This window comes from Haliotis rufescens, unplaced genomic scaffold (assembly GCF_023055435.1).
Source record: "Haliotis rufescens isolate VD_foot unplaced genomic scaffold, xgHalRufe1.0.p SCAF_13, whole genome shotgun sequence".
Taxonomy (NCBI): Eukaryota; Metazoa; Mollusca; class Gastropoda; order Lepetellida; family Haliotidae; genus Haliotis; species Haliotis rufescens.
In genome coordinates this window covers 22,290,770-22,316,838 of record NW_025963813.1, presented here as the reverse complement: position 1 = coordinate 22,316,838, position 26,069 = coordinate 22,290,770, and the positions used below count along the sequence as shown (strand labels likewise).

Below are 26,069 nucleotides of genomic sequence, written 5' to 3'. Positions count from 1 at the left end.
GGCAGTGTGACAAGGGATATGCCAGCGGGCGTAATATTCCTACAGCAGAAATGTTTCACAACCTCGATTGCAGGGAGCTGAAGACGTGATATATTCAGACAGAGACCACAATGCATAGACTGTTATATGGTCTCCGATTCAGGTAAGGAATATGTGAATAATATTGATCACGTATTAAAGTTATTTATCTTCTGTAAGCCACTTATTCTGTTTTATATATGTTAGTAAATGTGTGATTTAATTTTTGTAGGATAAGCAATCAACCTAACTTATGCTAATCCTTGCTAATGTATATGATGTAGAAATATGTTTGCTTACTTATATTCCTTTATCTAGATACTCTAATGTGACTTATTTTTCTAGTTCATACCGTACCGACTAAACTTAGTTTTGCAGGTGTGAAGAATCAAGAACAAATTAATTGACAGGAGTTTTGCAACAGTGAACATAGTGAAGTGGAAGATAAGACATTTGAAAGGTATGGATATTTTCACTTGAACTTGTTGAAGAATACCATGATGACAACTTTATCATGTTGGGAATTTTGGCGGTGGGGTAGCCTAGTGGTTGAAGTGCTGAAGACCAAGTTTTGATTCACACAATGTGTGAAATCTATGTCAGGTGTCCCTTGCTGTGGTATTGCTAAAAACAGCGTAAAACCATACCCACTCATGTGGGGATTCCGGGTTGGAATTGGTCCCCATCAACCTATGCTAGTTGTAAGAGGGTTATACTATAAAGCGAAACAGCACCTCGCCTACTATTGCCTGGTGAAAACAGCACCTTGTTATTTATTTTACCTTGGGTCTGAATAAGCCCGAATACATGAAATTAAACTTGCATGGTCACTTGTAAACACAAATAACTGAGAAATGTTCAAAAAGGTTTACATTCGAAACTAGCATCTACTCGCTGACTCAGATTTGGAGATGCAACTAAACTTATTGTGAAAATAAAACTTGCTTTGATTTCTTTGAAGTAAAATAAATGCAATTAAACTGGCAAACACAAATAATTGTTAAATGTTAATCACCTAAAAACAGTTTACATTAGAAATCAGCCTCTGCTCAAATTTACTCATGATTCTGATTGGGAGGTGCAACTTATCATTGAAAGATCACATGCTTTGAAGTTTTAAGTAGCTTTACTCAGATTAGCTCAATGTCAAGAAACTGGACAACAGGTATACTATATATTTCATATTTATTTTAGTAAGTAGGAAATAAATAGTAATTTTATAGAAATTTCATTTATATATCTTTCGGCCAGGAATCAACATGTCTCTCCAGATAACAGACAACAATTAGTAGCCCTTTTTGCCAAAACAAGGTGTTGTTTTCGTCCGAGAAAGCAATGACATTTAGCTGAGGTGCCGTTTTAGCCTCACCCATAAGAGATAACCTAATAGATCGGGTGATCAGGCTTGGTGACCTGGTTCATGGCATCTGACAGTGACCACCTAACAGTGTGGATTGATGTTCACAATATCAATCACTGGATTGTCTAGAATCTTGGGCCTACCTTAAGAATACAGTACCTAACTTTTCAAACAGGTCACAATACCCTGTGATGTAATTCGTAGTATTTTTTGCTTGACACACTGGCAAAACAATGCCTTGTGATGTCAGGGGTCATTGGATGTGAGTATATATGCTCTTTTCAGTGGTCTATCGTCTCCATACGCTATGTTGTTGCATAAGTTTTAATTATTTGTTTACTAAATATTGTTTTAAACATATTTATTTCACAACTTGTGAACTGGATGAGTAAACAAGCAAAAACTTATTTGAATACCGCTCCAGAATTAGAATACAATATGATATGACATAGGTACAGTCAAGAAATACAATTATATACATGTTCTTATTATAGAAACTACCTTGTCGGCGCTCTCAGGTCGCATTTTTAGTAGTAATAGTGTACTGCAATATACGACAAGGAATAGTATTATAAATTTAAGATGCTATGTAAAATCACAAAACCTATTGGATAGCTGAATGTAGTCTTGTACTGATTTAAGAATTTCTAAGTTTATTTTTGACGTCCTTTCAGGATTACTTAATAGAATTGAATTTAGATCATATCCCTTAACATAATAGTACATATTCTGTCTTAAATCATTGTAATTTGGGCATATGAGAAAGAAGTGAAGTGCATCTTTAGTGTGATGGTCAAAGCTACATGTGGGATTATCTGATAAATATTGCCTGCGGATGCGCATTTTATAACAAGTGCTTGTTTATGAAAGCACCTTTATTTTCTATATGCTTTTATTTCATTTTTTACTTATTACAGTGGTTAAAATGATTATAAATATAAATTGAAATCTATAATGTGCAATAACCGGGTTATAGCTGAAACGACACCTTAGCAAAACAGCACTGACTGGCGAAATACTCGCCGAAAGCGAAAACGGCGATTATTACTTGACGAAAATGACTCCTTATTTTTTTTTTACCTTGGTAAAATAAATGAAATTAAACTTGGATTGATAACTTGCAAAGACCAATAATTGTGAAATGTTAAAACAAGTTTACATTAGAAATTAGCCTCTACTCCAACTTATCCTATACCCGACTCAATTTATTGTGATAAGTAGTATAGGTAATGGGGGTTCTGGCTCACTTCCACTGGAGCCGGATTCATATACCTATACTGCTACTACAGATGGAATTTTTTATGCCAAAATGATTATGTGATTTAATGATAGTCATGAGATTAAGTTAAATTGGCTCTAGCTCACCAATACCTGGGGCCAATCAATGCTTCTATTAGTATAAAAATGATTATGCGATTCAACGATAGTCATAAGTCGTATTAAAAGAAACATCAATGTTAATTAATAATGGATAAAATTTACTATAGCCCACGAGGATATTGGAAAGGTGTAGGAGCAATAAAAAAATTAGCCACCGCGGCTAAGGTATCTAAAGATGTGGCCAAGGATTGGTTAAAGAAACAAGCGATGTGGCAAATATATTTACCGGCACCGCGTTATATACCGAGGAAGAAGTTTGATATTTTTACGACGAATGAAGTTCATCAGGCTGACCTCTTGTTTCTTCCCCACGATAAGGTAAAACGCAAAACGTATAAATACGCTTTAACGGTAGTGGATGTGGCTAGTCGATACAAAGAGGCTGAGCCATTAACATCGAAAGAATCAACAGAGGTAGCTAATGCACTGAGTCGCATATATAAACGCGGGCCGCTAAAATGGCCTAAGCTATTTCAAGTAGATCCCGGTCGCGAGTTTATGGGATCGGTAACTAAACTGTTAACAAAGAACGATGTCGAAATCGTCCGTGGTGAAAGAGAGGCCCACCGCAGTCAAGCTATCGTCGAAAGATTTAACAGGACATTAGCGGAACGTTTGTTTGGTTATCAGTATGGGATCGAAATGAAATCTGAGCGATTGAGATCAACCGAATGGGTGACACGATTACCAGCCGTTGTATCAGCGCTGAATAATGAAGTAACGAGATTAATAGGGAAGAAACCATCCCATGCTATTAAAATGAAATCAGTGACTTCCGAATCTTCAGCACCGAGGAGAGGCAAAGAACGAAAACTTCCGGATAGAGTAAGGGTAAGATATTTATACCAGGCGGGTGAACTCGAAGGAGGCCTACGTCGCGCAACCGATCCCATGTGGTCCCTTAAGACGTATAACATTAGTCGATTGGTTACGAAAGAAGGAGAGCCTATTCTTTATTATCTTCAAGATGGACCGGGTAGGGCATTTGTACGAGAAGAGTTGTTCATAGTTCCCGACGGTACGGTATTACCACCATAACCATAAGCATAGGTATTTACACCATCATTATCAATCCATCTCTTTGTATCTAAGGGGGATAATGATGTTTTGTTCATTCTTAATCCATATATCCTATGATTGTAACTTCTTAAAGAGTTCATCTCGTTTTTGAACGTTCTACCGTTGAATAATGATTCTTTATACTGTTCGTGTTTGATATGCTTTTTTACAACATACTTCTTAACGCCCTTAGCTTTTCTTATCTCCCCATTATCGGACTTCTTTATAGAATACATCTTAGGTCTTAATCCTACATACTCCGCTATAGGGGTCCCAGCACATTCATCCTTCATCTTACCTAACACCTTTTTATTTACTACGCTGTGCAGTGGATTATCTTTTGGGTAATCGCTCGTGTCGTACATATCTATTTTTTCTGCCATATCTTTATACACATCCTCGGTTTGTATTTCCATCAACAAAGAATCTGTGTCGGTATATAACACCTCGCATCTATCGCCGTATTGCTTCTTAAGTTCGTTGTAATAAAAGTCATACATTAAGTGTTTTGACAAGTCGAGAATACTCATACCGACGTACACCGGTCTGTTGAATTTTATATTACTCTTCTGCATATGCAACGCGGCTAAGTCGTTATCGAATATCTTGCTTCTGTTAAAAGTCGGACTGGCTATAAGTTTCCTGAGTCTTTCTTCCTCATTAGATCTGACTAATTTAACATCAACACGCTTCCTTAGATTCTCCATAGTTTTACCAAATACCGAGTTATTCATGAGCTTATACAGATTCTTTTCGAAATCGCTGGTAGCTATCTTTCTTAAATCTGTGTTCAACCTTATATAGGGCTCCATCCAAGGGCTTTGATCGAACTTTAGAACTCTGTGTATTTTCTTAAGTTTCATACCTAACGATAGATACAACTGGAGATTTCTGTAGTGAACTATATATTTTGTTTTATCCATCAAATTTGGTACGAGTTTTTCTACGTTAGCTAACCTACTATTACCCATCAAGGAGCGTTGATATTCCGACATCCAATCTTTATTAACCATTAATCTTTCGGGAGCTAGCGGATAACTGTTATGATCTTTATGTAACGAACTTGGATATTCCAAGTCAACTTCTAGTATGTACCCTTTATTCACATTGATATTATGGATATCATTCTCATCGACCCATTCAAAACCACCCGTGGGTAAAGGTTGACTCATAGCCCATCCGTACAAATTGTTAGCGTCGAGATATAATATGTGGGTGTCGGGTTTACTGGGATCGTATCCTTCCACTAATTTATTATTAGCCTTAGAATACCTTTTAGCTGCCATCGATATACCACCTCTTAATCCTTTCTCAATAAACAAGTGCATATCGTAATCTGTGAGTAGTTTTAGTTCTATGCCGGTCTTCTTCAACAATGCATCCCACGATAGTCCGGGACTGGAATAGTACCATGCCGGGTCCAAGCCATATTGTTTGAAACATGTCTTTATAAATATCTCGAATATATCGGCGAGTAACAGTACATCGGTTTTTAAGTACAGATCGTGATAATCGCCTAAATTCTTACAACCTAATTTATCCCAGACCGTCAGAGCGTGTTCATAATCGGCACCTGTTATAATAGATTCTGTTAAGTTACTATAGAATGATTCGAGGGGTGGTAATTCAGTTTCTTCGAATCTAGACCAATCATCCATATATTCGTAAGGATATACACCTTTTCTCAGCAACAAATGACGTGTTATCTTATCGGTTCATTATTTGTTATCGCGAAGTCATCGGGATTGTTCGCATTAGCTAAATTGTCGAGGGAAGATAACAGAAACTGTACGGAGTCTATGAATCTAAGCCCATTACTTTGCTTTGTTCTAGATTTCCCATCCTTGTCCCTATAATGTATAGGTTTAGTCAACGAGAACGATATGTATTTTTCCATATTGTTAGGAATGCACGTTAAACCACCGTCGGTCTTCGAGATAGCTTGCATAATGAGATGTGAATCGTATCCCCTAAGGTAATGAAACACAACGGGGATGGGTATTGTTTGAGAGTTCATTTTTAGTTTCAAGTTACACTCGTTATGAGTGGCTCCCCGATAATTACCCGTGACGTGGCAATGATCTCTTACGGAATCCCCATCCAGGGGTTTGTTACAAACATGACAACTCGTTGACTTCTTATGAGCACTCCAATCATCCCTCGTCATACGCATGGGTTTCTTACACGATAATTTTTCCCTGATTATTCTCTCTTCATTTTGTAGATATTCTAGGAACTTTCCCGCTGCATCGGGACCTCTGTAAATCACGGGCGGGTTTGTTTTCCCATCATACCTTACAACTATATATCCAAACCCACAAGGAATATGTTCTTGAGTTTTGTACGTAAAACTATTATCAGTATTGCTATGGTTGGTATTGTCTATGGGTTTGATAAGCGCTTCGAAGTCGGCGTAAATTACGTACGGTACTGGCATTTGATTACAATAATGTTCAAATTTTAATATATTTTTTCCCTCTTTAGGCATATCGATCCTGATAGCATTCTGTCCAACACCTCTACAGTCTTCTTTATGTGCTTCTAATAGATCTTGTCTGTTGTACCCTAGCAGGCATCTTTCACAGAAATATTTCTTTTCTTTATGTTTTGTTTGATCGTATAGTAGCCTGTTTAAACTCTTTATCCCTGTATAATGATATTTACCATCTTTTTCGATCAGAAATGAATTGATTCTGGGGATATTTTCCGGAGCGGAGCTTATCCTGTGTACAACAATTCCTTTAGAATGTCCGAAATCATTTATAGCTAAATTATTTTGCTTTTCCACCTTATCAATTTGTGATATTGGTGAAGGTTCGTCTATACCATCGAAGTTGAGTCCATCGTTTTGGGGATAGCTAGAAGGTCTATCCGGATTTTTGTCTACGGGGAACAATGCAGATCTTATCATCATTCTTAAACAGTCATCGGATTTATTTTTTACGTTAATTATGGCTTTTTTCTTCTTATAATACGGAGGTAAATCTATATAAGATCCACCTTTGAAAGGCATATAATTTGCTATATCTAAATATAAACTATCGATTTTATCAACACCCCAACCCGAACCTCTATTAGTCCAGCGTTCTAAAGTTTCCTGTATCCTCTGAATTGATGTATCTAATGATGAGTTTATAGTATCGGATTCGGTTATAACTTCTTGATTGCTCCGGAAATATGGTTCGGTATATTCGGTGCTATCGTCTGTGTTACTTTTACTCAATGTCATTTTAATCGTCAGCTGGTATTTTATACTATGTAAATCATCTAATTCCTCGTTAATTTTACTCGATATGATGGGCTTAATATCGTTAACATCCATGTTGGAATTAATATCCATCTTCCAACCTCTTAGATATTTACCAACGCCGGCGGATGTGGGTACAAATATTAATTCTTGATGTTGATTATCATTATCATTATTATGTTGATTATCAACATTATTAGGTTGAATATCATCATCATTAGGTTGATTATTATCTAGTAAAGCGATCAATTCAGCTCTTCTCATTCGAGAATAACCTCTCAGCCCATCGTTTCTCGCTCGAGCTTTGAGTTCTCTAACAGTCTGGGGTCTGTTGTATTCCAAACCGAGTAAATCCATCAATTCAGCTTTTCTCATACGAGAATATCCACGCAGTCCACTTTGCTTTGCCATAGCTTTTAATTCTCTGACAAAAACCATTGTGGTTGAATGGTATATGCAAAATGAGACAAATGTCTAATTGGTTGTTTTCATATATCTAAATACATATTCTCCCCAACCTATTCCTCTCATTGATGTAATCTCTCTTTCTAGCATAAATAATCTGGTTCCTGACCCTATCAGCACCGTGTTCCTTACATAAACAATAACGACCTTTGACCCCTATCCCGCATACAGAACACGTATAGTTAATGTTTCCGCGCCTGATGTAATAATTGTGTATGCCGCAGTAAAAAAAATCAACACAGCGTCGGTTACAAAGGGTAGTCTTTCCCATGAGTGTAAACTTGCAGTTATTCATGGTATATACATCTATCATATCATTTGTCTAAATGCAAATCACAGCTACACTGTGAGATATTGATTATGCTATTTATAGATCGCTCTAAACTAGGTCACTCTGACTTATGCATGGTATAGCTGAAAATCAATAGAGAAGTCAATCCAATAATAATAAATGTGACCTCTCGGTTCTTTTGTTCCTCTGACGGTGTATAAAACTGACTCATTGTTGGTCTTGGTATTGGGTCTAGTTTTTTCCCATAAACGAGGAAGTATTCGTGCATGGCAGATTCGACATCTTTAAACGTTTGAATTGAATGTCCTTCCTTAATCAGTTGTTCATGAATAAAGTCTAATCTCTTCATTCTCTGCTGTGTATATTGTAACTGGGCTGCTTGGTATTGTTCTAAAGCTTCGTTATGTCGTTTACGCTCCTCTTCAACTTCTTTAGCGTTTGAGTCCCTCATACTGGAAAATAAATAATTACTCCCCGAAAAAGCTAGAGCATTAACAACAGCTCCACCGACCATCATCGCAATTGTTGCCATGTTTATATGAATATAAATATTCAAATGTTTAATTACTTCATTATGTCTTCCGGGATAAGTCCTTGTTTGATGAGCATATCCTTCGTTGCCATAGCTAATCCAATATCCAGAACCATCATTGGTATGTCATATCCATTAAAATCTAGCTTTGGAGGTGTGGCTTTAGTAATCATTTTAGCCATACGGGCATAGCCAATGGCCAAGCCGGTGACCACCGCTGAATGATACGTCGCGTTTACCAACATTTTACCGTCTGTAGCTGGAGTAGTCATGCTTCTTATAGCATTATATGAGGACTAACCTCTAATTGAACTTGTTGTTGCGGCGGGGGTGACGTTTTCTCTTCTCCGGTCTTATAAAAGAACCATACAACCGCTATACCAGCAACTCCTACTAGTGCCCATGTTTTAATCGGATTAATATTTGAATTATTTATTAATTTCGCTTTCCTCGCCAGCCCTCCCTTTCTTCCTGCAGCTATTTTCAAAGGATTCTTAGTAACTCTGTTTTTTTGGTTTTTTTTCTCATTCACATGTGGTGCATTCACATTCACTGGTGGTGGTTCCTCATTCACTTGTTGTGTGTTCACTTCTTGTTGCGTTTCCACAATCTGTGGTTGTCTCCATTTATATTATTAAGTGGGCACGTATGTTTAAATTGACAATACCTAGCCGTTATTAAAGCTGTGGTGAACGGAGCTAAGAACATTCCGTATCTATGATAAAACTCACAGCTCACTGCGCTTATAGCGTGTTCGATGAATGGGTCTTTCTCGAGAGATTCGCATAAATACAGGCGATGTTCTACTGGGATGGGGAGAAACGTACTAGCTACGGCTGTGTATAGTTGTAATATAGAAGACCCTATCGTTTTAGTCATGGTAGCTCCCAGTCTAGACTCGTAACGAGCGTACAGTTTTTTAATCTCTTCGTCGGTCATGTTATCAATTTTTTCGATGGTATAATTTTCTCCCAAATATTGGGAACATTTTCCACCGGCTACCAAAGCGGCAAGTCTTTCTCTATGTTTATCTAAAGATTTATCTAAAGATTTATCAGCATGTTGATCTGCATCAGATTCTTTGAGCATTTGTTCGATGAGTTCGTCGCATTCCATAATGTAATACCTAAGGAGATATTTAAGTCTAACATAATATAATATGACATATATATCCAATACAACCCGTAATAATGAACTGTTGTGAAAGAATGAGGATTTCGAACCACATTTTATGTAATATTAACCACTAATGTTCAATTTGCTACATTTTTGCTACATTTTTGCTATAATTTGCTACATTTTTGCTACAATTTGCTATATTTTTGCTACAATTTGCTATAATTTGCTAAGCAATTGCATAAGCAGCTGGTTGATCGGTTTTTAATACGAGTTTACAGTGCTTCGTTGCCGCTAACACTTTTCTGACTTTGTCTCGTTCGCCCTTGGTATAAATGACATCATTTTCGCGTAAACATTCCTCGAATGAATCTCGACCTTTACAATGAAAAAGCGCTACCCATTTGGTCTGCTCTCTGAGATCTTTCAGGACAGAGTTGTATTTTTGAGTAAGTACCCAAACGCTATGTTGAGTATGCCGACCGGAGAATGCTAAATACTAAAGCATATCTTTCTTTTTTGTGAGTTCTTTACTCGCGCTGCAATCGTCTATTACGAAAAGGGTTGATTCTCCTTTGTATCTTTCGTGACATACTCGGAGGCAGTCTTGTAAACGATCGCCCGGATCGACTCTGTGTACCCCGTCGTCATTCATTACCCAATCTCTCGATAAGTAGGTTTTATTAACGCTTATAGTCGGGCACAGAATAATGATATGATCGAAAACGTCCCGATAATGACTTTCTAAAATATCTAGAATAAAGGCTGTTTTTCCGCAGCCCGTTTGCCCGCATATGATAGCGCAGTGCGGATCTTTAGGTAAAAGATTATCAATAGATTGCTTGCACGAATCTCCCATTCTGTATATTAAGTTGCGCATCCATAATCACGTACAAATATATGTTTAATTTACCAGCCGCTTCCTGAAGCTTCGTTATCTGTATGGTGGCACCCTCGCTAGCATTTTCTATTCTCCTCCCACTGCCGTGTAATTGGTCATCGTCCGTTGTTCGCATGTCGAGCCATAGCGCGTACTTCGTGGTGAGGTATTCACCCATCGATACACTCCCGAGAGACAGATCTTTCACGACCGCGTTAACTTCCGGAGAACGTTTTATAGAAGGAAGTTTTTTAATCTCATCCCACTGGTGATACGCTAGCATTCCTTGGCTATATAGTTGATTAGGAACGCCCTCGATAGTCAATTCTACTTTTGTAATCTTGGGATTGTAGAACTTCTCGGTATTTCTTTTAAACGCATCGGAGGGGTCCTCGAACAACATTAAAATACCCTTCAACGACCTCGTGGGAACGTTTAGATTGATATTCCACATCGTATCTTTTTTGTCCCTCGTAATCTTTCGGTGTCGCAGCACGCGATCGTACAAAATGGCTAAACTTCCCGAATACTGGTTACGAATTTGTCTGGCTAATTCGGGATCCGTTATCATATCGTACTCCAGAGAGATATTATCAGTGGAATAGCTAGCATCATCATTAGCAGATCTGATTACTCTACCGTAGTCATTAAAAGTGAGTTCGTATTCTAACCTATCGTCTAGGGATGCTTGATAAAAGGGCATGTGGGAATCTAGTAATTCAAAGTCTAAGGGAACATAGAATCTGTTACCTAATGCGTCGGCAACAGCCTTATCTTTTACGAAGTTATCATCACCATTTTCAGCACCCACGCGCAGTCTCAATGTGTTCTTATTACAAATACCTTGGTACTGTAAGTTTTCCCGCTCTTTATCCGTTCTCCAGAGATCCATGTAGCAATAGTATACATCGCTATCGTCGATACTCAAAACCTCATTATCGCTAATTTTAATGGCGATTTTCTTAACGATAGCACGACCTATGTTCTGAACGGGCTCCCTGTTAACGTCTGTAGAAGTCAAACTAATCGTAAATGCTAGTCGGACAGTTCCCGGAACTAACACATCGTGTGCGCCGAGATTAGGAAAGCGAACCAGAAGCGTTTGATTCTGATCTTTGGTACTAGGGTTATTAGTTATAGTTACAGACTGACGAATTGCTTTGACCCCTAATGGATCTCGAAGTCTACGTTGTGGGTTTAACTTGCGTCCGTATTGTGAAGACATTGTTTATATTGAAATTATGTACCCTATGTTTAATATAAAAATGACTGATTTTGATATTAATGACTTTGATCTAAGTACCTTTGATGATCCGAATCCAATCGAAGAGGGTACTGATGAAACCAGGTTTAGTAGTCTTAACGATGAACTTTTACAATCGTCCGTCAATGATTATTACGATGCATTAAAAGATGATAAAAATTATGTTATCCCAATAGGTCGTGACTATTCAAAGTTTATGCTAGATAGTAAAGGAATATTACGACTGCGTGACTCTCCACATATTGATCTTATGCATTATAGTACTCGTAAGCCCCTAGCCTTGTCTACTATAGCTGGTAAACATAGCCATGAGTTTGTTCGTGATAAATTAGGTTTTGTAGAATACGGACGAACAAAATTTCCCGCGAAGACTACTAAGGTTCTTAGGACTGTGCGGGAAGAACTCAGTAACACAGAAAATTTGGAAGAAGCCTCTAACGTGGCCTCGAACGGACTCGGAGAAATCTTGGATACCTATTACGATAATTCCACGTTACAGGTACCATATTCAGAGTTCAGTATTAGGGAATTACGAGGTCTTGACAAGGCAATGCGAACAATGCGGGGAGAACTCATCAATAATATAGCCAAGATATCCGAAATCAACAAGCATATAGCTCAAGAGAAAACAAAACTTGAACAGGCGTGCGATGAGTTCAGTAGACGCCGCGTAGCGGAAAGATTACGTAACTTAGAAGACGAAAGATTGGCCCGCATCGAAGCTGCTTCCAGTAATAGAAAGGCACTTCGTTCGCAAATCAGTCGTATTCGAGAAACTATCGATCAAGTCCTCAACGATGACACTACACTAGCCGATAAAATTAAAACATTGTTCAGAGAACAGGGAATAACCATTGTCAGTATTTTAACCGCGTTGGGATTTATTATATCGACTTTGACTCTCTCGTTAACAGGTGGTAGTACAGGTGGAGGTACACCTCCTAGCGATAAAAATGGTATAAAAGAGTGGATAAAAAAGCATTTAAAAGCATTACGTTCAGCACTGGGAAAGCTCGCTGAGAAAGCCGCGGCCACACTTCCCGGTATAATAGGGAGTGTTGTTTCCTGGCTATTGAATTTATTAGCTAAGACCACCACTTGGCTTAGTCAAAACTTGTAGGGGTTGATCGTAGCAATTGCAGGGCAGTTGTACGTATTCGCTAAGAACTATTTAACCACCAAATCATGAGTAAACCAACTGAGACTCCACCCACTACAAGCGCTGTTTTTTCATTGATATGTTGTTGATTTTTAGCCTCAATATGCGGTGGTACTTGTGCGTCAGTAGATGGTTGTGCATTAGTAGAAGTTTTAGCGATAGTTGGTGTTTGCGGCTTGACTATTCCCTTTTCACCCGTGATCGTTTGCGTTATTAATTCAACGTTAATATCTGAATTTATACCTGGTTTTTGTTGATCGGTAGCGATAACAATTTTTTTATTATAGCCTATCACTTGACCGATCTTAAGTTCCATATTACTCGGAGACATGTATAGTCCCGGCGCATAAACGAAGTCCACTTTGGATTGAGCGTACTGTAATGCATCTTGAAAACGCTTTATAGACGATGGTATGTCAACTGGTGAATTAATGGCGTCCTCCACGTTTGAGACAAACTGTTTTTGCGCATCGAGCGCCGTCCCAGAACCGATAATGGACGTTCGTGTTTGCGATTGTGCTCCGAGAATTGCCCATACATAAGTTCTTATCGATTCATTAAATCTTACAAATCCTGGGTTAGTAAAATTATTTTCCGTTTTATCATTAAGAAATTCATTCCAAGCGTTTGCGGTATCGTTCATTTGTATAAATTTTGTAACAATATAAATTAAACCACTCTTAAAACTCATAATATCCCCTCTCCAATCGTTACTCGAAAGTTCCCAGTCTTTATACCAATGATGAGTTTTTAGAAAATAATCATACATTCTTATGTAAAGTTTGCTGGTATGCAACAACTTAAACGCATTAAATGGACCTTTGTTAACTTCTTTAAATAAATCATCGCTTTCTTCTTTGACGGTTATTTCCCCTGTGTAAGGAACACCTAGACCATGGTTTGCTCCTTTAATACGCCAATCTTTACTCGTAGAAATATTAAATTCCTGACAAATACGCTCATACGCGGACCTATTGTACGGATTATTTGTGGAATTCCACGCTCCATCCTGCGGTAATGGAGCACTAATTTCTTTAAGTATACGTCTAATCTGATAATACACGTGAAATAATAAAACAGACTTATTTAGCATAAATCCTGGGGCATTAACAGATACGCCACATCCCGTTGTGGCACACCATATGGCAAAGTTTAACTGATTCTGCCAAAATTGCATAGGATTGTGAAACCAATCGTGCACCATTTTATCGCTAGTTGCCGTGACCCTGTACTTTTCAAAGATATCGGGGAATTTAACGAAAAATTCAGCACCAGAGGCAGTTACTATAATCGATTGATTAGTAATGTATCTCGATTTCATATTTAAGTTATGATATAGTATCACTGTATATTTAATATGTATGTTACACTCCCGGGAATAACAAATGGTCAGTCTATTGAACTGCTTCATACTATCGATAACTCGGATGGACAACTCGAAGTAGCTCTATGCGATGTAACGTATTACCCACTGTGGACCAATATAAGTGCTGCGAAAGATAATAATAAGATACATATAATAGGTGAAAACAATGGTATTGACAGAGCCATTACTACTATACCTGATGGGTATTACAGCGTATGCTCACTCAATGATGAAATTTTTAAGCCTAATGGAATGAGTCTAACACAAAATGAGTCGAATGGGACAGTGAAAATCGACTCTGGAGAAAACACTGTAATTCTTATCCCATACTTAGAAGTTACACTTGGATTTCATCATAGAATAGGAATTATAAATTCTAACAAACCACGACAGGGAATTAAATTACCCGATTTAGTTCCCTATAAAGAGTTGTTCATCCATCTTGATCAAATCAGCACGACGGATAATATTCAACAAGAAAGTCCTTCAACTCTGCTCAGAAGTGTTCCAGTGAAAAATGAAAAATATAATAGCGGTAGAACGGAATCTTTCTCGTCACTACAATATAAAAAATTAAAGCGGGGAATTATTTCAGACCTCAAAATTTCTGTATTAGATGTAAAACACCAACCAGTACATATAGGATACTTAAGTGTAACACTCCATATTATATAATGGTTAATTCCATATTTAAGTTATGATATAGTATCATTGTATATTTGATATGTATGTTACACTCCTGGGAATAACAAATGGTCAGTCTATTCAACTGCTTCGTACTATCGATAACTCGGATGGACAACTCGAAGTCGCTCTATGCGATGTAACGTATTACCCACTGTGGACCAATATAAGTGCTGTGAGAGGTAATAATAAGATATGGATATTAGATGAACAAAATATTATTGAAAAATTCATTATTATACCTGATGGGTATTACAGCGTATGCTCACTCAATGATGAAATTTTTAAGTCTAATGGAATTAGTCTAACACAAAATGAGTCCAATGGAATGTTGAAATTTCGACACTGGAGAAAAAGGTGTACGGATTGTAGGGAACTTATCAGCTACACTTGGATTTACACGCGGAATTTTATCAATATTCAAGGCAACATTTGATGGAGAGACATTGTCCGATTTAGTTCCCTATAAAGAGTTGTGTATCCATCTTGATCAAATCAGTACGACAAATAATATTCAACTAGAAAGTCCTTCAACTTTGCTCAGAAGTGTTCCAGTGAAAAATGAAAAATATAATAGCGGTAGAACGGAATCTTTCTCGTCACTACAATATAAAAAATTAAAGCGGGGAATTATTTCAGACCTCAAAATTTCTGTATTAGATGTAAAACACCAACCAGTACATATAGGATACTTAAGTGTAACACTCCATATTAAAAATAATGGTTGATGTATCAGGCCCTGGAACAGTAAGACAATGTAATACAATTGCGCTTTCCGATCTCGGAGACACGGAAGGATTCGGTAAACCCGGCACCGATGGTAAGTTATACGCTTTACACTTACACGATAATGTATACAATCGGAAAGAAGTCACATTCACGGGTAATCTAGGAGATTTAAGCGATGTCGATGTTAGTAGACTCCTTAAAAACACTTCGTACAATATTACTCGCAACGACGATAATAAATGGACTATGGTTGAAGCAAACATCGAGTGGCTACTGAATATCGTCATTACCCCACCTTATGTGATGATGGGTAAGGGACATAATTTAATTAAGATAATAAATAGTGGCATCGTACTCGCGGCTTATATCCCATGAAAACGAAAAAGTGTGTTGGTTACCCCCCTGCCAGAAAACCCATATATGATATATAGTCGTCCGGCCTTAAATAATGTTAGTTTAAATTTGGTTACTGAATTCGAAGATATTAAAGATAACTTGAATGCAATACCTAATCTTTCTACGCTTATTATTGAAGTCTTGTTCGGAGATGCACCGGAAGATGCCTTCGATATATTACCAGGTCTATCGATTAAATGGCAAAAGAAACACCAACGTCAACGTTGCAGTATTATTCATATCGGAGCATCGCCCGTTGCAACCCTCGAGGGGGTCCAAATTATTAAAAGTGACAGTATTTCTCTTTCTAAGATATTCTTGCCGTATAATATACATTTGATAAGATTGATGTATAGTCTCAAAACATTTAAGCAAGACCAATTAAAGACTATTATATGATCGTAATATACACTATGAGTTTATATCCGGCGCTCGGTGAAGCATTTGAAAAGATGGAAACTGTTGATGGATTTCGATTACATCAAATAAGCGACATAAAACATCGAATAGGGAAGGATAGGGAGTTGAGACTTGGATTGTATAAAAAGTATCGCAGAGCCGTGAATGCTCTGGACGGAGTTGACACCGTGCTTTTAGTATCTGGCATGGGACTCGGTGTAGCGGGTATCGGTTTACTATCAACTATAATCGCCGCGCCTATCGTGCTCGGCATGGAAATAACAGCTGGAGTCTCGGGACTGGCAGGAATAGCGATAAAATTCATTTCTCGTAGGTTACAAAAGAAAGCATTAAAACACGATAGTATTCGGATACTCGCCGAAGCAAAGTTGAACAGCATTGAGGATCATATTTCGACAGCAATGGCCGATTGTAAGATATCCGAAGATGAGTTTCTTTAGTGCTGTCGGAACTCACCAAATACAATAAAATGAAGCAGGAGATTCGATCAAAATCTCGTAAGACCAGTGGTATTAGCGAAGACGAGAAAAAAAAGTTCATAGAACAGGGGAGGCAACAAGCGCGTCAATTATTCCGTGCCAAAACAAAAGAACTGGTTGGAGATTAAAAATAGATTGCTTACTATCGTGTGATTACATTTAGACAAATGCTAACATAAATATATAATAATGGAGAAAGCTATTCAATGGAAAGAATTACCACAAGGTTTTTATTATATCAGTGATGCCAAACCAACCAAATACGGTTATCAATTGTTTCTTATCAATTTACAAAAAGAGTGTAGTTATATAGTCTGGTCTCCTAGTAAAATGAACGAAGAACTTAATAAAAATGTTGAATATCGCTTTATCGATAAAAATAATAAAGAATATTTTTATTACCATTTAGACTCATCTAAAACATTGATTGGCCCCAGGTATTGGTGAGCTAGAGCCAATTTAACTTAATCTCATGACTATCATTAAATCACATAATCATTTTGGCATAAATTCCATCTGTAGTAGCAGTATAGGTATATGAATCCGGCTCCAGTGGAAGTGAGCCAGAACCCCCATTACCTATACTACTTGATAACATGCTTGAAGTAAAATATATGGAATCAACACACATCGTCTCATACAAACACAAATAGTTGTTAAACGTTGAAACAAGTTTACCTTCGAAATTATTCCCCTACTCCAATTTACTCAGCGACTCTGATTGGCAGACACAGCTCACTTATTGTGAATGTATTTTTCACTTTAAAGTTTAAAGTACTCAATGTCAAGCTGAAACTGGATTTAAGAATCCTAACATGGTGCTGTCAGATCACAATTTTTCACAATGGCCTCTCGATGTGTCATTTGAACATGTTGAAAGGTTTTACAAGAGATATTTGACAGTAATAACTGATGCTATTTCTGCCCTTACATTACAACAAATAAATCAGCCAATATGGAACTAATATATTGATATGTGGCAACAAACATACTTCAGGCTGTACAGTTTACAAATGGGTTAATATCTATGTCATCTTGTTCCTCCTTATGTCTGGGCAGTTGCTCGCTTACAATTTACAGTTACAGACAGAAAATACCAGAACCGTTTACTACTACAAATCAAATACTGTATGGGTTTCACTGAAAGTATCGCCACAACTGAAAATCCTTAAATACCTGTATTTGGCTACAACTACGACTATTTTTCTCTGTTCCTGCCTATTATCCTCAGGTAAGGATGCAGTGTTTTATTTAAGTGCACACATATATCACAGATAAACTCCTGAAGTCTATGAAAGTTATTTACAAGTTATACACATAAGGACTTAAAGGTGGAGAATGTATTGATGTCAACTTCTTTATTATGATGATCACAACATTTCGGAGTATGTACTTACTCCTTCATTAGGTGAATATTCACAATTCTGCTCCAAATGCTTAGATTAATGCTCATATTGTCAACCATATTTGCCATTTCTATATCATATTCATGTGTATAATACATTTTATTTCTAATAATGGCGTAATTTGGACACACAAATATAAAGTAACCCAATACTTGCCGTAACGGGCGACAATGCTTGTCTAAAGAGTTGACTAACGCAGTCAGGTGGCGGTCAGGCTCGATGACTTAGTTGATGCATGTCATTGATCCCAATTGTGTGGGTCTTTGCTCATGATGTCAATCACTGGACTGTCTGGTCCAGACTCGATTATTTACATATAGCCGGAATATTGCTTGAGTACGGCATAAAACAACAAACCAAATCATAAGTGCGGGGTGAGTGATTTGAAATTAGCAAGTTTTATGTGACCTTCAATCACTACAACCTGATCTGAGTCTTGAAAAGATATGACTTTGATTCAGTGAAAATTTGCATCATGATAGTTTCAACTGTAGATACAGTTAATCTGTGTTTTGTACAGTTTCTGTTTATTAAATGTATATGTTGTTCAAATAAGCTTTGCCTCTTCACCAACCCTCTTCCTCTTTTGGAATAAATAGTGTCTAATAATTCAAACACCATCACTACTAATCATCCTAGTGAACACAACAAAGAACTGCACATCAAAAACGTCATTATTATTATTTCTGATCTCTGATAAATTAGAAAAAAACTGTTATCCAGCAAGATACATTTCCTTGGTCCCAAGAAGCATGTAACATAGTAAACTGACTTGATAAGTTGAATAGCAGTCAGCGTGGTTGTAAAGGCACAATTGACTAAGCCGTCACTACTCAATTAAGTAATTAACAGACAATTGCAAGTACTAATACCCACCCGACACTAATTGCCCTGTTAATCCCTAGTCCACAATGAGTTGACATTGAGTTCATTTTGCTAATTAGCTGTTTTTAGAGTAGCAAGGTAATAAACATCAAAGGTGGGGCAGGCTTTGATCATGTGTTCTGTAGAAGAGATGATGTCACTTGTTTTATGTTTATTTAGGATTAGCTACATCCCTTGTTGCTACCAAGGCAGCCCTTGAGATTATCAGACAGTTTGGCTAGACACAAACTGATGTCTCCCGTGTAGCACACTATGTGTCAGACAAGGACTTTGACCACTCTGTGCAGATGCATATCAATGCATAAAGAACATTTGGTAGATGATTCAATAATGCCACACAAGTCAAAGTTGGGTTTCACTGCATTTAGAAACAGACGATGGATCCAAAACTTTATAACAGTAATTATGATTAATTTAAACTTTGCCAGGCCAATATTTTGGCAGATTTGCATGTTATTGTTAATCTTCATTAAGTTAATTTTCAAAAAAGATAGGATAAATGATAAAATATGATAATGAGTCATAAATATTTGAATTCAGATCAGAACAAACAGGGAGGGTCACCCCAAAATGTGAGAGTCTCTAGGGGAGGCTTTTGACAAAATGGACAATAAAATATAAAGTGCTTTGCATTTTCTTTCAGGGAGGGTTGTGTCAAAAATGAATGAGAACATACCGGTAATACATGACCGGCCCCTTTAATGTAATATACATAGTTTTTAGTTGATGGTTCAGGTTGTACTTTTTGGTTGAATTTCTTATCACTGTCTATGATGGACTACCAATTAACGGTAGATATTAAATATCCATAATAACTTAGATAAATGCTTCTACAGTCTCATCCTAATTTGTCATTAATGAATTAATGAATTTGGTGAGAATATGTATTGTCTGAATTCCTAATATACTTTCTTTTGTATTTGGTGTGCAAGGGTAGCCTAGTGGGTGAAACAGTCTCTGAAACCCGGGTTCAATTCACCACATGGGTACAATGTGTGAAGCCCATAGCTGGAATATTGCTAACAAGCTGCATGAAACTATACCAACTCACTCGCTCATTATGTTGTATTTTGAGATCACTTACATGACATGTGTTTTGATAATTATGAATAGTTGTATTCATTTATTTATGTATAAGAACCTATGTAATTAGTTTTGCATTGTCTTGTTTACCCTTCCTTACATTTTGATGATGCAAACATTCAAGCAAAATTCAGGTGAACCTTGTGGCGCTTAAGGTATTGTTTTAGAAAACCGGATACATATATGTATTTTCTGAACACTTTTCTGTTTGCAATGGCTTATTTACATGTTCAAAGATTGGTTAAATATCAGTTGCAAGATAAATTGTCAATACCTCACTGTTCGAGAAAATAACTTTAAACATTTGTAAATATGTGTGTGTTTCATAATTTTTGACTAATAAGTTTCTAAAGATGTTATGAAATGTTTCAGGTACCTGGATTTCACAATCTTACACCAGCTACATTTAAGAAGATCTTGCTCACACAATTCAGACAAGGGACTCGCCGGATGATGAACAGTCCTCCTGATAACAACCAACAGATTCACCTCAGAAAGTGATGATTCTGAATGAATAATGCCACATCAGTGTGACTGTAGGTGGTTTTATTAGGACACTAATGAAGTCTGAATGAATTTATGCCAAAGCACTGTGACTATGTCCAGGTTGTGTACACCGATGCTGACTATACAAATCTGAATGACTTTTGTGGTTTACTGCAGAAACATAATTGACTTTAGATATTCTTCTTCAATGAAATTCTTCTGAGATTTGACTTATTTGTTTATTTAGAAAATGGCATTGAAGCGTCTGTTCTGTAAGGCCTTGCAAACACCACTGTTTACTTTATGCTAGTTCCTCTTCTTGCTTGATCAAATTTCAATTTGTGATATGTACCAATGAAATGCCATATAACCAATAAATAAGATTTGTTTCCAAAAACATAATTTGTTTTGCTTCATTAGCATAAAGAAATATAATACTGATCAGCCATAACATAGGTGCTGAACAAATATAAAATGTAATAATGCCCTGAATGTTTTCCTACTATAAATACAGCTCACTTAACAAAAGTTGTAGTTCCACCTTAGTAGACAAATGACATTGATATTTTTTCTGTACTTTATTTAGGTGTTTTCTATGGATGCCATTAGTCTTATGCACCAATTTCTGACAATTGTATTCTGTTTCATATTCCCATGAAACTACACTGTCCTGATATAACAAGTACTGATACCGTTCCAAACTAATCTTTTATCTCACCAGGGCCAAATGCCAAAGCACATAGCCAATGACTTTCCATTTTCTTCTGAGTGAGAATGCTGATTTGCCACTTTTAGCAATATTGCAACAATATCATGGTGGGGGACACCAGCAATAAGCTTCACACATTGGACCAATGTCGCGAAACAACTTGTGAACAATGCATGCCCACATATCTCAGTTTGAGGAGGATATTTACAACTATAATAACACAGAATATTACAACAGGTACCTGTAATGCACAGGCTAACATTATTTACCAGAAGCAAGTCATGAAGAAAATTTGCATCCGGATACCTTCCGGAAACCTTCCAGATGCCTTCAACAACCTTCAAATTGCTTGGTATTTTCAAGTTAATTTTTGTACGTCAATTGCAAATTCTCTAAATGTCAGCACTTCTGAAGGTAAGTAAAAAAGAAATACAGAATAATAAACTTCAATTGCAATATTTTATTTAAAAATTACAATGGTGTTTATTTGTTTCAGCTAAAACTCGTTGGAGAAGTTTAAAGGACACGTACAAGCGCAAATAAAGAGAATTAAAAGAAAGCAGAAAAAGTGGTGCTGGCACTGCAGACATAAAGGAACTTAAAATGGTCCTGGTTTAAGTCCCTTGTGTTCTTGGATGATTATATGGAGGATGATTGGTAAGCTATTTACTATTTTACTAGTAATAAAATCATGTCAAACAAAGCTATCACTGTTTCAAAATTAGATAAGTAAAGTCAACAATCCCCTTCTTCTGCAGTACTGACAGCAACATGCCAAGCGACAAAGAAGACGCTGACGTCCAGGAACAAGATGATCTCCATAGTGACGACGAACAAACATCCCCACTGCAAGAACAAAACTTATGTAAGTTCATTAATCTTTCGTTGGAAACAAGCCTTTCCTTACAAGTTCGGTCTGCCAGGATAGTTGTCCTTGATTGTTAAAGTAATGCTTGTAGATGTCTCTGATTTGTTCAGCAACCTTGCTGTTTCGTCTGGTGTAATTGGACAGCCCTGCTAGCATTGAACACTCATCTCGTGCATGGTCTGGGGTGAGTGTTTCATTGGTTGTTCCAGAAGCACTTTGAAGGAAATTGTGAAGAACACACGGTGCCTTTACAATTTCCTTTGCTGTGCTCGGTTCCGTCATTATTTTGGTGTGAAACACTCTCCATCTTGTAGCCAGAATCCCAAAAGCGGTCTCGACTATCCTCCTGGCTCGGCTGAGGCGATAGTTAAAAATAGGCTCCTCTTCGGTTCTTCCTCGACCTCCATATGGTCTCATGAGATTCTTCAGCAAGGGCAAACCTTCATCAGCAATAAATACGTAGGGGAGTTCTCAAAGTTCCTCAGCTCCTGGGAGTGCTCTGTCTTGTGGCAACGAGAGAGATTCATTTTTGAGTGCCTGTCCAAATTTTGATGAGCGATATACACCAGAATCATTGTTCATACCATATGAACCTACATCAATTGTGATGAACCTGTACTTAGCATCAACTGCAGCCAGGAGGATGATGGAGAATGTGCCTTTGTAATTGTAAAATACTGATCCCGAGTTGGCTGGGGCTTTCATCACTACATGTTTTCCATCGACAGCTCCACAGCAATTTCGGAACTGCCAAGATTCCTCAAACCCATTGGCTACTTCTCTCCAATCATCAGATGTTGATGGCACCTTCATAAACTCTGGCTGCATTGTCTGCCAGATAGCAGCACAGACGTCCTTCACGATGAGACCAATAGTTGTTGCTCCGATTCTATAGTTGTAGGAAAGACACGTGAAAGATTCCCCTGTGGCCAGATATCTGAAAATATAAAGCACATTTTTCAATTGATATGTAAAAACAATAACTATCATTTCTATCTATTTCAGGCGGAAGAAACGTAGCATGTCTGTGTCTGCCTCCCCAAGCACCTCATCAAGGTCTGTTTCTCCTTCACCCGCACCACCCAAAAAGAAACAAGTGAAAAAAAAATCCAACAACGAAGAGTCATCTCAAATAGTGTCGATGTTAAAGGAGAGCCGTGAGAGAAACCAGGAGAGGCAAGAACAACGGGATAAAATATTTGCCAGTGTCCTTAACAAAGATCACAACAGTGACGGGCTATTTTGGATGTCATATGCTGCTCAACTGAGTCAACTTTCAGAATCCAGCAAGAGCATGGTCAAAATCAAACTTGCTCAGATGTTCCACGAAGCTACTTTTGGTTCAAATGTCCACAATCAAAGTTACTACCCACAACAAGCGGGTACTTTTGAATACCAACCACAAATGTGGAATATTTAACAATATTTGACAATCAGAATGGCTCACAATAATTGACAGAGAGTATAGCTCACAATATTTGACAAAGAGTATAGTTCACAATATTTGACAAATAGTATTTTATTTAGATTTTTAAAATCTTATTTTGTACCATACACCGAAGAGTGATAAATCAATGATTTTGAAGTTTGTTCTTTTTTTAAACCAACGCTAAATGAACGTAACTGACCGTAATGTAACTGCCAATCTCTCCCTAGGTGAAATGGACTTGCGGAGCCGTGTGTGTCTTGTCTTTTGATGACATCTTCAATTTTCGCCTAAACGTAATCAAACATATCTTTCGGCATTCTGAATTATCCATGGAATTTATCACAATCCTCTTCTAGTTCCTTCACCAAACGATGGTAGGATCCCTCATCCAGACGATGGTTGGTGAAAGGATGGATCAACCATTTTCTTTTCCCCCTTTCTCTTTCTTAAACATTGCCAGACATGCAAAAAGTTCCTCCTCCTCCATTTCTTCATCCTCAGACTCCTCCAAAAGGACAAGGCAAGCTATTCTTAGAGGCCATAATTCTAAAAGAAATAAGAAGACAATTCATTGCATGACAGAACGCATGTAATTCGCATATAGTGTGTTGATAAAATCGCACGTCAGTGTAATCGGATATATTGTGGAGTTTCGGGTTTTGGCCGTTTGCTGAATAGAACATGGGCTCACGAACAAGGGCACAATGTCGAGATTAAAGCATTACCACCTCTGTTTATATCAGATATGTTATTGTGATTTTAAATCTCTTTTGGAACAATTGCGAATTATTGTATTCTTTCGTCATAGTAGAATATATATTTTCTATGTTGCTCTTTGAATTATCCGGAAATAATGAGAACTACAATGTAAACATCTATCTGGAGATATACAATAATACTACTGAAGTGCATATCTGAAAAATGGGACTAATCGACTAATATTTCTTTCTTAAACACTGTCCATTACAGGCATTCTAATCATTATATTATACTTTGAATAGTTTAAAAGTTGAGAAATATTGCATTCTAATAATGGCAAATTGTGTATTTTTTGAATACATTTTGAATTCATTATAATTCTGCAATAAAACCTTAACATCAGATAGTGATATAAACGAATATGATCTATGATGTGATAAATGAATTATTAATTTCGTATTATGAATTAAATAAATTGAAATATGATAGTACAAACAAATTATTTTAATCTGTTCGTGTGAGTAGGTAACGAAAGATCGAGGCAACTCACTGACGTAACCATTTGTGAAAAGTCAAATATTCAAAGTTTAGGGGTTTGAACATGTGCATTGAATAACAGACAAGAAAGCAACACAATGATTAAATTATTAATCAAATTATTTGATAAATAAAACTAAATATATAGAAAATAAAAGTTTAATTTATCATTGTTGGAAGGTGTTTAATAATAGTTTTTGTTTGATTGTTTGTTGTTAAACGCCGCACTCAACAATATACCAGCTATATGACGGTGGTTTGAAAATAATCCAGTCTGGGCCAGACAATCCAGTTATTGACATCAAGAGCACCGATCTACGCAATTGCGATACGATGACATGCATCAACCAAGTCAGGGAGTCTGACCACCCGATTAGTCGCATTCGTACAATCATGGGTTGTTGAAGGCCTATTCTAACCCGGATCTTCACGGGTATTTTTTTTTAATAATAAGGCACAATGAAATTCTGTATATGTCCATAATAAGTGTATATGTAAATGGATATAATATCCATACACGCCAATTAAATGGGTTAGACTGAATATGGTTCAATGATGAACTCTTTTACAAGTCTATATTTCAACAAATGTATTTTATATCCAAAATAACTCCACAAAAGCTACACAAGTTAAATAATGTATCTAAATAGTAAATTAGGACTAAAAATATACACTTCCGACATTTTTCGTAATTTTTTTCGTTTGGAGAGAGAAGTAATGACAATAGTGACTGGTATCTGATGGGTGCAAACAGGTGTCGAGTCGCTGTCTCAGATGGCTCTAATTTCGTAGCTCTAAAGATCACGACGGCGATACGGGCCGTGAAGTAGTTTGTCTCACAGTCCCTGAACCATATTATTTTCCCTTCCGCCCAGGCCTTACTGCAATGCTATGGCCCCAAATGAAACAAGCCTAGATGTTCAACAGGTTCAGGCTGAAATTTCCATCTCACTTGGGCTCCTTTTAAATTTAAATATAGTTTCTCGTTTTAACCAAAATAGTCTAACGTTAGTCTAACCGTGAAGTACAACTATCCAAAAGATCCAATGCATGTCCATATCTCTTCAGACATACTCTCCATGTTCCTATCGATATGTATCAAAAGACAAATGAATTAAATA

At 37.1% G+C, this 26,069-nt stretch overlaps 2 long non-coding RNA genes across 2 annotated transcripts in view; one reads left to right on the top strand and one right to left on the bottom strand.

The window, feature by feature from the left end:
- On the top strand, positions 1-23,918 carry LOC124126408. The gene is made up of 6 exons (XR_006859782.2): positions 1-142; positions 389-478; positions 20,593-20,756; positions 21,912-22,072; positions 22,174-22,280; positions 23,289-23,918. It is a non-coding gene; the product is annotated as an uncharacterized LOC124126408 (long non-coding RNA).
- The window catches only part of LOC125378611, a 43,580-nt gene continuing 39,785 nt past the window's right edge, over positions 22,275-26,069 (bottom strand). The window contains exons 2-3 of the long non-coding RNA XR_007220390.1: positions 23,912-24,258; positions 22,275-23,220 (exon numbers count right to left, since the gene is read on the bottom strand). This is a non-coding gene — a long non-coding RNA (uncharacterized LOC125378611). The remainder of the gene's footprint in view (positions 23,221-23,911; positions 24,259-26,069) is intronic.